The following is a 12,469-nucleotide window of genomic DNA, read 5'->3' on the forward strand; positions in this document are numbered from 1 at the left end:
GTAGATGATAATGGTGGTAGTGATGGTGGTAGATGGTAATGGTGGTAGTGATGGTGGTAGATGGTAATGGTGGTAGTGATGGTGGTAGATGATAATGATGGTAGTGATAGTGGTAGGTGATAATGGTGGTAGTGATGGTGGTAGATGGTAATGGTGGTAGTGATGGTGGTAGATGGTAATGGTGGTAGTGATAGTGGTAGATGGTAATGGTGGTAGTGATGGTAATGGTGGTAGTGATGGTGGTAGATGGTAATGGTGGTAGTGATAGTGGTAGATGGTAATGGTGGTAGTGATAGTGGTAGATGATAATGGTCGTAGTGATAGTGGTAGATGATAATGATGGTAGTGATAGTGGTAGATGATAATGATGGTAGTGATAGTGGTAGATGGTAATGGTGGTAGTGATGGTGGTAGATGGTAATGGTGGTAGTGATGGTGGTAGATAGTGGTAGATGGTAATGGTAGTAGTGATAGTGGTAGATGATAATAGTGGTAGTGATGGTGGTAGGTGATAGTGATAGTAAAGATGTAAACACTGATGGAAACAATACTAATAATGATAAACACTATAATTCTGTCCAAATATGAGGTGCCCGTTCCTTAGACCGCCAAAATCATGAACTATAAACATCTGGAAGGGAATTGTGGTAGCGATGGTGGTAGTAGTGGTAGTGGAGAAGCAGGTGCGTTGGATGTTGAAAATATAAACAACTTGCAACAGTAAACAAAGCAAGGGGATAAAAGAAAGATGGTGGTAGTGGTGGTAGTAGTAGTAGTAGTGGTGGTGGTAGTAGTAGTAGTAGCAGCTTCCAGATGTAGCAGTGTAACTATGTACTACTGCAATAGTGATGGTTGTAATGTTGGTAGCGATGGTAGCGAGGATAACAGTAATGATGGTAGTTGGGGTTGTGGTAGGCTGAACTAATAGGAGAGAGAGAGAGAGAGAGAGAGAGAGAGAGAGAGAGAGAGAGAGAGACAGACAGACAGACAGACAGACAGAGACGGATAAGAAAGATGGGGAAAAGACACAAATGAAATATGATAAGGAGAGAGAGAGAGAGAGAGAGAGAGAGAGAGAGAGAGTTGATATTGTAAGCATGAACCGTAAAAAAGAACGAAGGATATTTAGGATATGTGGTGGTGATAGTGGTGGTGATGGTGATGGTGGTGGTGATTGTGGTGGTGATGGTGATAGTGGTGGTGATAGTGATAGTGGTGGTGGTGGTGGTGATAGTGATGGTGGTGGTGATTGTGGTGGTGGTGGTGATAGTGGTGGTGGTGGTGATGGTGGTGGTGATAGTGATGGTGGTGGTGATTGTGGTGGTGATGGTGATAGTGGTGGTGATAGTGATGGTGATAGTGATGGTGATAGTGGTAGTGATAATGGTGGTGATGGTGATTGTGGTGGTGGTGGTGATAGTGGTGGTGGTGGTGATGGTAATAGTAATGGTGATAGTGGTGGTGATAGTGATGGTGGTTGTGATAATGGTGGTGATGGTGATTGTGGTGGTGATAGTGGTGGTGATGTGATGGTGATAGTGGTGGTGAAGTGATGGTGGTGGTGATGGTGATTGTGGTGGTGATTGTAATTGTGGTGGTGAGTGATGGTGATGATGATGGTGATGGTGATATTATGGTGATAGTGATGGTGGTGGTTATAGTAGTGATGATAGTGGTGATGGTGATAGTGGTGGTGTTGGTGATAATGGTGGTGATGATGATAGTGGTGGTGAAAGTGATGGTGATGGTGACAGTGATGGTGATAATGGTGGTGATGGTGATAGTGATGATGGTGGTAATATTGATGGTGATGTTGAAAGATGATTGTTGTAGTGATAATGGTGTTAATGGTGATAGCAAGAAAAATGGTGATTGTGGTAGAGGATGGTGATGGTGGTAGGGGATGGTGGTGAGTGGTAGTAATAGCGATAGTGGTAGTGATGACTGTGGTGACAATGATGGTGGTAGGGGATGGTGAGTGTGGTAGTAATGGTGATAGTGGTGATGATAATTGTGGTGAATGTGGTGATTGTGGTGAAAGGAAATGATGGTGGCGATGGTAATAATTGTATACTTTTGAGGAATACAGACATTATTATATTTTTCTGATTATGATATGAAAAACAGATGATGATGATGATGATGATGATGATGATGATGTGGAGGAGGAGGAGGAGGAGGAGTAGGATGGTGATGATGATGATGATGATGATGAGGAGGAGGAGGAGGAGTAGGATGGTGATGATGAGGATGATGATGATGATGGTGATATTGATGGTGTTGATGGTGATGGTGATGATGATGATAAAAGGAAAATGGCGGCGGGAGCAGTGTTGGTAAATATGACGGTTGAAGAAGGCAAAGGACAAGAAACAAGAAGAAGAAGAAGAAGCAAATAATAATAATAATAATAATAATAATAATAATAATAATAAGAGGAGGAGGAGGAGGAGGAGAAGAAGAAGAAAGAAAGAAAGAATATGAGGAGGAGTAGGAGGAGAAGAAGTAGTAGTAGAAGAAGTAGAAGAAGAAGAAGAGGAAGACGAGGAAGAAGAAAGAAGGAAACAGAGGCAGGGCTGAATAAGAGTAGTGGTAATAGGGAAGTAGGTAGAAAGGGTTAATTATTATGCAACAACACCAAGAAAATAGGCCTATGAACCACACTGAACCTAGATGAAGTGTTGGCGATGATGATGATGATGATCGTGGTGATGGTGGTGGTGGTGGTGGTAGTGGTGGTGGTGATGGTGGTGGTGGTGATGATGATGGTGGTGGTGGTGGTGGTGGTGGTGGTGGTGATGATGCTGGTGGTGGTGGTGGTGGTGATGGTGGTGGTGGTGATGGTGGTGGTGGTGATGATGGTGGTGGTGGTGGTGGTGGTGGTGGTGGTGATGGTGGTGGTGGTGGTGGTAGGAGGCAAAAAGAAGAGGGGAATTTAGGAAGACGTAGAATAAGTGAGTGTTGTTGTTGATGATGATGATGATGATGATGATGATGGTGATGTTGGTGATGATGGTGATATTAGTACAGAAGTAGATGAAGAACAAAAATAGGAAGAAGAAGATGTTGAAGAAGAAGAAGATAAGGAAGAAGAAGAAGACAAACATGAAGGTGATGAAGAGGAAGCGGAAGAGGATGGTGTGGTGTGGTGTGTGGTATGAGAGAGTGGTATGGCGTGGCACGATAGAGTGGTGTGGCGTAGCGTGGTGTGGTGTGAGAAGGTGGTGAGGCGTGGCGTGGCGTGGCGTGGTGTGAGAGGGTGATAAGGTGTGGTGTGTGTGAGGGTGGTGTGGTGTTGTATGAGAGGGTGGAGTGGTGTGGTATGGGAGGGTGGAGTGGTGTGGTATGGGAGGGTGGAGTGGTGTGGCGTGGTATTAGAGAGTGCCATAGAGGTGGTGTGGTGTGGTGTGGTGTGGTGTGGTGTGGCGTGGCGTGGTGTGGTGTGATAGGGAAATAAAGCATCTCATCCGAAAACTGTTAGTGAGGGACAGAGGGACGGAGCCGCCCCTTGAGATGCTCCCGCCTCTAGAAATGCGTCAAATATTATGTAACAAACCGATCAAATCAACAGACGAAGCAGACGGAGAGAAGACGAATGGTGATGATGATACGGCGATGCAGGAGGGAGAGGAAGAAGAGGAAGATGATGAAGAAGGGGAAGAAGTTGGGGAAGAAGGCGAAGAAAGGGAAGAAAGAAATATAGGAGAGGAAGAACAAGGTGGTGGTAGTTGCGGTGTGTGGTAGGCGGTAGAAGTGGTATGGAGGAAAATGAGTTAGATTAGATGCAAAGATACATTAAAATTAATAGAAAAACCAGAATGATAGGGGAATGGTGATGGTGATGTGATGGTGGTGGTGGTGGTGAGAGGTGGTGGTGGTGGTGTAAGCGTTGGTGAGGGGGAAGGTGGGAGGGAGGGAGGCAGACCGCGGCTGGCTCACTCACCCGCCTCAGTAAGATCAGTACCGGTGAGGGAGTGAGGTGGTGTGTGTGTGTGTTTCCCAGCTATCTTTTGTGTTACCCTGGGGAGTTCAAGTGACTGTGTGTGTGTCTGGTGCTTCCCTGCCTACCCATTACCCAAGGCTTCCCGACGGATGAAGGTAAATCACCCTATTCGTCCCACTTCGGCGCATTTTACTGGGGAAAATATGGCTTGGCCGCGTAAGTTCCCTTTCACTGGAAGCGGGACATCTCATTGCATCTCTACAAATCCTCGATAGACCGGTATTTTAGACAATACACAATAAATCTCGATCATATCCCACTTAAACAAGCACCGGTAGCGCGAAATTTGTACCCGATGTTAGTGGTTTGGTGGCTATTAATGGGAGTGCGTGAAGTGGACGCGAAAATAAGGCTCGCCAATAGTCGTAGCCCGATATAACGGCATGGCGGGGGATTCAAAACAACATGGGGCGCTGCAGGGGTGACAGGGGGGCCTCATTTCGTTGTTTTTATTGTTTTTCAGCCACGTTTGGGGGATGAGTCATGATTCTTGAGTTTGCTGTGTCTTATTCTGCCTTTTTGCACTCCCATTCACCACTTCATTCTTTCCCTTGGCAAAATTTAGGGGTGTTTTATGTGATGCCCCGAGTCGTCTTCTTTACTTCCTAGGTTTTCCCACTTCGTAATACTTTCTTAGTGTTTTTATTGATGTTTTTATAGTTTTTTAGGGACGGTTTAGGGATTCTTCTACTTGTCTTTGAGGGTGTTGTACCGTATTCAGTCTTCAAATATTCTTTTTCACTTGATTCGTTCCTTTAGCGGTGATTCTTGCGATGTTTGTGTTTCGTGTTCATTTTTATTTTTTTTCGGTTCACTCCTTTTATTTACATTTTTCTATTTATATTTGTTTATTTATTTTTGTCAGTTTTGGGATGATTCTTGTAATGCCTGAGTTTTTTGTTGTGTTTATGGTTCACTACTTTCTCGTCGTCATTCTTTCCTATGCTCTCTCTCTCTCTCTCTCTCTCTCTCTCTGTTTACTAATAACTTCTCATAAGCTCATCTTCCGTACTTCCTTTCTTTCTTCCTTACTTTCCTTTCCTTCATTCTTTTTCTTTTTCCTTCCTTCCTTCCATCACCGATTACTAATTCCATCCTCATTTCTTACACTGTTCACTTCCTCTTTCTTAACGTGTACAGTCATCGCCTCTCTCTCTCTCTCTCATTTATACCTCCGGCCCATCTAGTTCTTCCTACCGTCATGTCTTTTCTTTTCTTCCTTTCTCTCCCCGTTCCTTCTAATTGTGTCAGCCCTTTCCTTCTAGCCTTTCTTCCTTTTTATATTCTTCCTTCACTTCTTCCTTCTTCCTTCCTCTTCCTTCTCTTTCATCTTTCCTTCTTTCATCCCTCCTTCCTCTATTGCTTGTTTCATGTCCTCCCTTATCGTTCCTTCTTGCCTTCTTTGTCAATCATCCCCCTCATTCTAGCCTTCCTTCTCTATTTCCTCCTTCCTTCCTTCCTTCATGTCCTTCCTCTTCCTTTTACCCTTTTCTTTCTCATTTTCAAATCTCTTATTTATGTCCTTAAGTCCTTCCTTTATCATTCTTCCTTCTGCCCTTCTGTATTTCCTCCTTCCTTCCCGTATGTCCTTCCTCTTCCTTTCATTCCTCCCAGCCTTCCCTATTTCCTCCTTCCTTCCGACCTTCCCTTTTTATCCATCTTCCTGTTTCCCTTCCATCTCTGTTTTCAATGCCCTTTCTCCTCACTTGTCCTTCCTCTCCTTCCGTCCTTCCATCCTCCAACTAGTCCACAATCATCTTTCCTTCCCTCCTTCCTTCCCTCCTTCCTTCCTTCCCTCCTTCCTTCCTGCTTTCCTTCCTGCTTTCTTTCCTTCCTTCCCTTCCTTCCTTCCTTCCTTCCTTCCTCGTCCTTACTTCATCCATCATTGGTTGCAAATACAAATCCGTATTCTCGTTATTGAGTATTTCTCAGCACTTTTACTTAGGCGATTTATTTTGCAGGTTTAATATCCATCATTGGCGATTTATTTTGCACCATCGGTTAATACCCTTCGTAGGCGATTTGTTTGAATTTTCTTCGGCGATTTATTTTGCACCGTAATATCCATCCTTGGCGATTTATTTTGCATCTTAATAGGCCTATATTTCCTAGGCGGTTTATTTTGCACCTTAATATACATCCTAGGCGATTTATTTTGCATCATACCTGTAATATTACTTGGCGATTTATTTTGTACCTTAATATCCTTGCTAGGCGATTTATTTTGCTTTAATATCCATCCAAGGCGATTTATTTTGCACGTTAAAATCCTTCCATGGCGTTTATTTTGCACCTTAATATTCTTCCTAGGCGATTTATTTTGTAGTTCGTGCATTGAAATCCTCTCGTATGACATTGATGGATACTTATTGCTAAACACACACACACACACACACACACACACGATTTCATTCAGCTGAGAGTGGGTCATAGGAGCCTCAGAATTAAAGATGATTAAAAAGGAACTTGATAATATGAAGGAATTGCGAGTTGAACCTTGTATGCTGAGATAAAGAATTTAAAAGTTAAAGAATATTAGGAGTGGAATTTAGGGAGTGGAATTTAGGGAGTGGAATTTTAGGGAGTGGAATTTTAGGGAGTGGAATTTAGGAGTGGAATTTTAGGGAGTGGAATTTAGGGAGTGGAATTTAGGGAGTGGAATTTAGGGAGTGGAATTTTAGGGAGTGGAATTTAGGGAGTGGAATTTAGGAGTGGAATTTTAGGGAGTGGAATTTAGGGAGTGGAATTTTAGGGAGTGGAATTTAGGGAGTGGAATTTAGGGAGTGGAATTTTAGGGAGTGGAATTTAGGAGTGGAATTTAGGGAGTGGAATTTAGGAGTGGAATTTAGGGAGTGGAATTTAGGAGTGGAATTTAGGGGTGGAATTTAGGAGTGGAATTTTAGGGACGGAGTTTCATATACGCTCAGATAAACACAATTTCCCTCCGTGGCTGTACTCCATTCATAGAAGCTGATGAAAATAGATACTGTGAAATGAATAATAAATAGATTGATAAATAGATAAATACTGGTAGATAGATTGATGAAGATAGATAAATAGATATAAAGATAGATAAAGTTAAATAGATAAATAAATAGTGGTAAATAAATATATATAAATAAAATAGGTGAACAAATAGATCGATAAATAGATAGTTAAATAGTTAAATAGATAGATAAGTAGATAGTTAGATAAACAGGTAAATACAATAGATAAATAGATAGGTAGATTAATAAATACATAGATAGATAAATAAATTGATAAATAGGTATATAGATAGATATATACATGGATAAATAGATAAATTAATAGATAAATAAATATATGAGAAGACTGTCAGTAGGCTAATGTATTCAGTGTGATTTTTTTCCCCTATTTAAATGTTATGGTGTCAGGAGACGATTTTGCTCAGCCTACAAGACGATTTTGGATTTGGGGTCATAGGCTATAAATCCCTCAGGGTCATATAAATCCCCCATTAACCTTGGGTCTTATTGGGTCTTTCCATATCTTTTTCATAGGAAGAAGGATTACTGTTGGTTAGGTAGTTTTATATGCAAAGGTGAGGGTTATGTTTATGGAGAGAGACGGAGTGGAGAGGTGTATGAGAGAGGAGGTGTGTGAGCTGGGGGGAGGGCAGCGAAAAGACGGGGGACATGGTGACATGGAGGCGATTTGTTTGTGGTCACCCCTTACGGGATTTAGGCGTCTGGCAATAGATAGATTGAAGAAGGAACCAAAGGCCAGGAACCCCGCCAATTGCTCCCTCCAAGAAAAAACAAAGATAACGAGCCAAATTGAAGATGTATAATCAGGTTGTGTTCATCTCTCTCTCTCTCTCTCTCTCTCTTAGTTGTGGTTGCATTAGATAAGCCTTAGGTGTGGGGTAGAACTGAGTCTCCTTGGTTACTAGTCAAAAAAGCTCTTCAACCTATAATCTCCTTGGTTACCAGTCAGAGCAACACTTCAATCTGACTAATCTCCTTGGTTACTAGTCCCTTCAATCTGACTATAATCTCCTTGGTTACTAGTCAAAACAACCCTTCAGGCTAATTATACATGGTCATCAACCGAGCCAAAAAAGGGTTAGGGATCACACAAACAGACTTACAATACCAGCAACATTAAAGGAAAATATAAAACTAACTAGAAAGGGCAAAGGAAAGTGCGTTGTGAAAAGGGGGTTAGGGAGGGTGCGTTAACCCCTTCAGTGCGATGACGTGTGTAGATATTCTTGCTCTCCCTACATGATTACTAAACTTTGGAGGCTTTTAAAACTATAGGAATAAGATATAGCATTTGTTACCTGACGAAGAGAGTGTATGTGAGTGAGGTGGAGGGGGGAAGAGGGAGGGGGAGGCCGAGGATGAGATGGAGGGATGGGGTGGAGAGGTATATGAGAGAGAGGGGTGTGAGCTGGGAGCAGGGCAGCGAAATGGCGGGGGACAGGGCGACGTGGGGGCGATTTGTTTGTGGCCACCCCGAACGGGATTAAGGCGTCTGGCAATAGATAGATAGATAGATAGACTTGTTCCCCTCTCCATAGCAAGAACTCTGTCCTGAAATCAGTACAGTCAGCGGAGAAAAGGAAGAGATGGAGGGATGGAGTTGAGAGGCACCGGTATATGAGAAGGGTGTGAGCTGGGGGAGGAGGGAGGGCAGCGATATGGCGGGGGGGATATAACATTCATCGATTATCATGCAAATATGAGTGACCCAGTTCCGTCAGATAATAGCAAGCCAATTATAGTAGCAGTGTCAATAGCAAATACCATTAACTGCCTTCAAGGTGACACTACCAGCCGTACCGTGAGTGGTTGTCGAGATTTCCTAACACCTCTTCCTTAGCGATTTAGTTAGCACAGTACACCAAAATTAATCTCCAACAATGATATAGATATGAGAATGATAAGGTGTAGTACGAAGAATAATTCGCCAAGGAAGAGTTGTTGCGATGCCTCCCGTATCACCTACGGCCTCAGCACACGGCGTATACGAGTTAGCAAGAATAACTCGAGAAAATAAGTCGCCACGTGGAAGGGGTTAAACTCGCGGCACACACACACACACACACACACACACACACACACACACACACACACATGAAGAGATAGAAAAGTACTGTAGATTGATTGAAACACACACACACACACACACACACACACACACACACACACACACACACACACCTTGCATCGTATCACGTATGTTACAGGAAAAAACATTCATCAAACACACAAACGTCTTAGCGTTAAAAAAACACCGGATCTCCTTGGTTACTATCACGTCATCTACGTCATCCCTCGTCCCAGAACTAAGACGTGTTTTAATCCTGGTTGTGGTGTTTTATTGAGCTTGCAGACTTAAAGATATGGCAGTAATAATAATAATAATAATAGTAATAATAATAATAATGATAATAGTAATAATAATAATAATAATAATGATAATAATAATAATGATAATAATAGTAATAATAATAATAATGATAATAGTAATAATAATAATAATAATAATAATAGTAATAATAATAATAATAATATTGATAATAATAATAATGATAGCAGTAGTAGTAGTAGTTGTAGTAGTAGTAGTAATAATAATAATAATAATAATGATAGTAATAATAATAATAATGGTAATAATAATAATAGTAGTAGTAGTAGTAGTAGTAGTAACATAATAATAATATAAATAGTAATAATAATAATAATAACAACAACAGCAACAACAGCTGGCCAAAAAGGTGGTTACCGCTAGTCAAAAAAGTCACTTGATTTTGATAACTTTTTGTACCTACCGATTTCAGACGATTTGGTCCAGTTCTAACCCGCTGTGTGAAGAGCTTTGTAATTATGCTCAAGCCACTGTCAGACGGTTTTTTCAGCTCCTAGAAATCCACTGGGCAGACGGTTTGGCCACTTCAGTAGAGAGGGTGATGATGATTGGTTGGTTGTGTGTGTGTGTGTGTGTGTGTGTGTGTGTGTGTGTGTGTGTATGTGTTCCTGTTTTTCGGGATTTCTCTCATCTGTCATAAGCCTTCATCTTGACCTCTTTTTCATATCCTCCTCCTCCTCCTCCTCCTCCTCCTCCTCCTCCTCCTCCTCCTCTTCCTCCTCCTCCTCCTCCTCCTCCTCCTACAAGTACAGTTACCACCACATACTACCACATTTATTCGCTACATCACATCAAACTTTACCACAACGACAACCACCACCACACACTACCACAACCACCACTACCATTTATGCCACCACAACTACTACCACTATTACAACTACCACTACGCACTACCACAGCCATTTACATCACACCTACCATCACCACATCCCTCGCCTCCACACCACCATACCACCTCTCATCACCACGTCATATTCACCACATCATAACTACGCCACATCAGGTAACCCTTTCAGAACGATGACCTAAAATCGAACCGCGGGAGTCAAAAGTATGATCATAGTCGCTTCATACCTTAACACCTTTTTTTTTCCTGTTTATTCCACGTAGCTCAGTGGTAGAATATAACAACACTGTGCTTCCTCACCCCTTTCCATGGCACTTCTTCGTGACTAGCCTAATAAGTTAGAATAATCGGGGTATAGGTGTCATTTCAGTGCGAGAGGCGTTTCCAAAGACGTTACGGCACCATTTTCAAAGATTCTCTCTCTCTCTCTCTCCTTTCTCAGCGCATCTCACCCTCCCCTTCCATTCTTCCATCCTTTCTTCCCCTCCCCACCCCTCCCCTCCCCTCCCTTTTCCTCCTTCCTGCCCTACTCTTTCTTTCCCTCCTTCCTTTGTCCTATTTCCTTCCTCCCCGTCTCCTCCTTCCCTCCTTCTTATTTAGGTCTGTCTTCTCCTTCCTTACAATCTTCCTTCTCGCTGTTTTCCTTCCTTCCTTCTTTTCTCTCTTCATACGTTCCTTCCTCTCTTCCCTCCCTGCTTCCTTCCTCCCTCCCTCCCCGCTTTTCTTCTCTCCTCTCTTCCCTTTTTCTTTCCCCATCCTTTCTTTCCCTCCCTCCCTCCCTGTTTACCTTCCTTCCTTCCTCACCCTTCTTCCTTTCCTCCCTCCCTGCCTGCCTTCTCTCCCTCCCTTTCTCTCCTTCTGTTGCCTTTCCTTCTATTCACGCCTTTCCATTCCTTCCTTCCTTCTTCCTTCCTTCCTTCCTTCCGTCCTTCCCTCCCTCCCTCCCTCCCTCCCTCCCTCCCTCCCTCCCTCCTTCCTTCCCTCCCTCCCTCCCTCCCTCCCTCCCTCCTTCCTTCCTCCTCATCGTCCCCTATCCACCCCTTCGTACATCTCTCTCTCTCTCTCTCTCTCTCTCTCTCTCTCTCTCTCTCTCTCACCAAATCAGTCTATCTACGCGTCCCTTCCATGCATCCGTCCCTTCCCTCTCCCCTCCCTCCCTCCCTCCCTCCCTCCCTTAAGCCACTGACCACCACCAATGCGGGAAGGGTAGGCATGGGTAAGGCAGACGAACGCAAAAAGAATATGGCTGACTTGAAGGGCCTTGATACCCCTCCATTCGCTCCTTTACGCCTTTTGTTGAGAGAGAGAGAGAGAGAGAGAGAGAGAGAGAGAGAATAAAGAGGGCCAATTAGCGTCATTTTGGTAACGTTTGAGAGAGAGAGAGAGAGAGAGAGAGAGAGAGAGAGAGAGAGACGCAAAGTTCATTCAAAAATCCCGAACGCGTCGACTGGACATTGGGGCAGTTTTGGCGGGAAAATGAGACGAATTCAAACGCTCCTTTTCTCTCAAGATTTCGGACACGTGGTTATATTCTAAAGCCTGTATTCTCTAAGGTAGCTCCCTAACTCCTTTTCCTTAGCGATTTAGTTTGGTTATTACACCTGGCTCTCTCTCGTATTACATAGACAGTAGTAGAATTGCCATACTTTGCATTGATAACATAGGCTACGGAAGATGTTAACCAGCCTTATGCAAGAATGAATCGCTAAGGAAAAAGTGTTAGTGACCCTCCTTACTGGGCGAAAATACAGGCCTCAGATATATGGGGCTTCTTAACGCCTTTCCCAGTGCTATTTATCCTACAAAGCCTCCTGGGCCATTTAGAAGAGTTACCGGTACTTCAAGGCATCATAGAAAACGTATCCTGCATCCCGCGCCTCGATCCTGGCCCCAAAATGGCGGATATTGGCCAGTTCCTTGTTGCCATGGTTACGTAGTTGGCCAGAAAGAGGGATGATATATGGCCAGGGCAGGGGCCACAAAAAGAGACGGGATTATTATTCTGCATTGCACGGATTTGGCGATTTATGGGGGACTTTGGTCCACTTCTGCCTGTGTGTGGGATTGCGGATTAGGTAGTTAGGCTTTGAATTATTATTATTATTATTATTATTGTTATTATTATTATAGTTCTTGATGCTGTTCCCTTTATTATTATTATTATTATTATTATCATTATTATTGGTGTTGTTGCTTCTTTTAAATTATTATTATTATTA

Source organism: Coenobita brevimanus, chromosome 77 (assembly GCF_032717465.1).
Source record: "Coenobita brevimanus isolate Jiangsu-jjx chromosome 77, ASM3271746v2, whole genome shotgun sequence".
Lineage (NCBI taxonomy): Eukaryota > Metazoa > Arthropoda > Malacostraca > Decapoda > Coenobitidae > Coenobita > Coenobita brevimanus.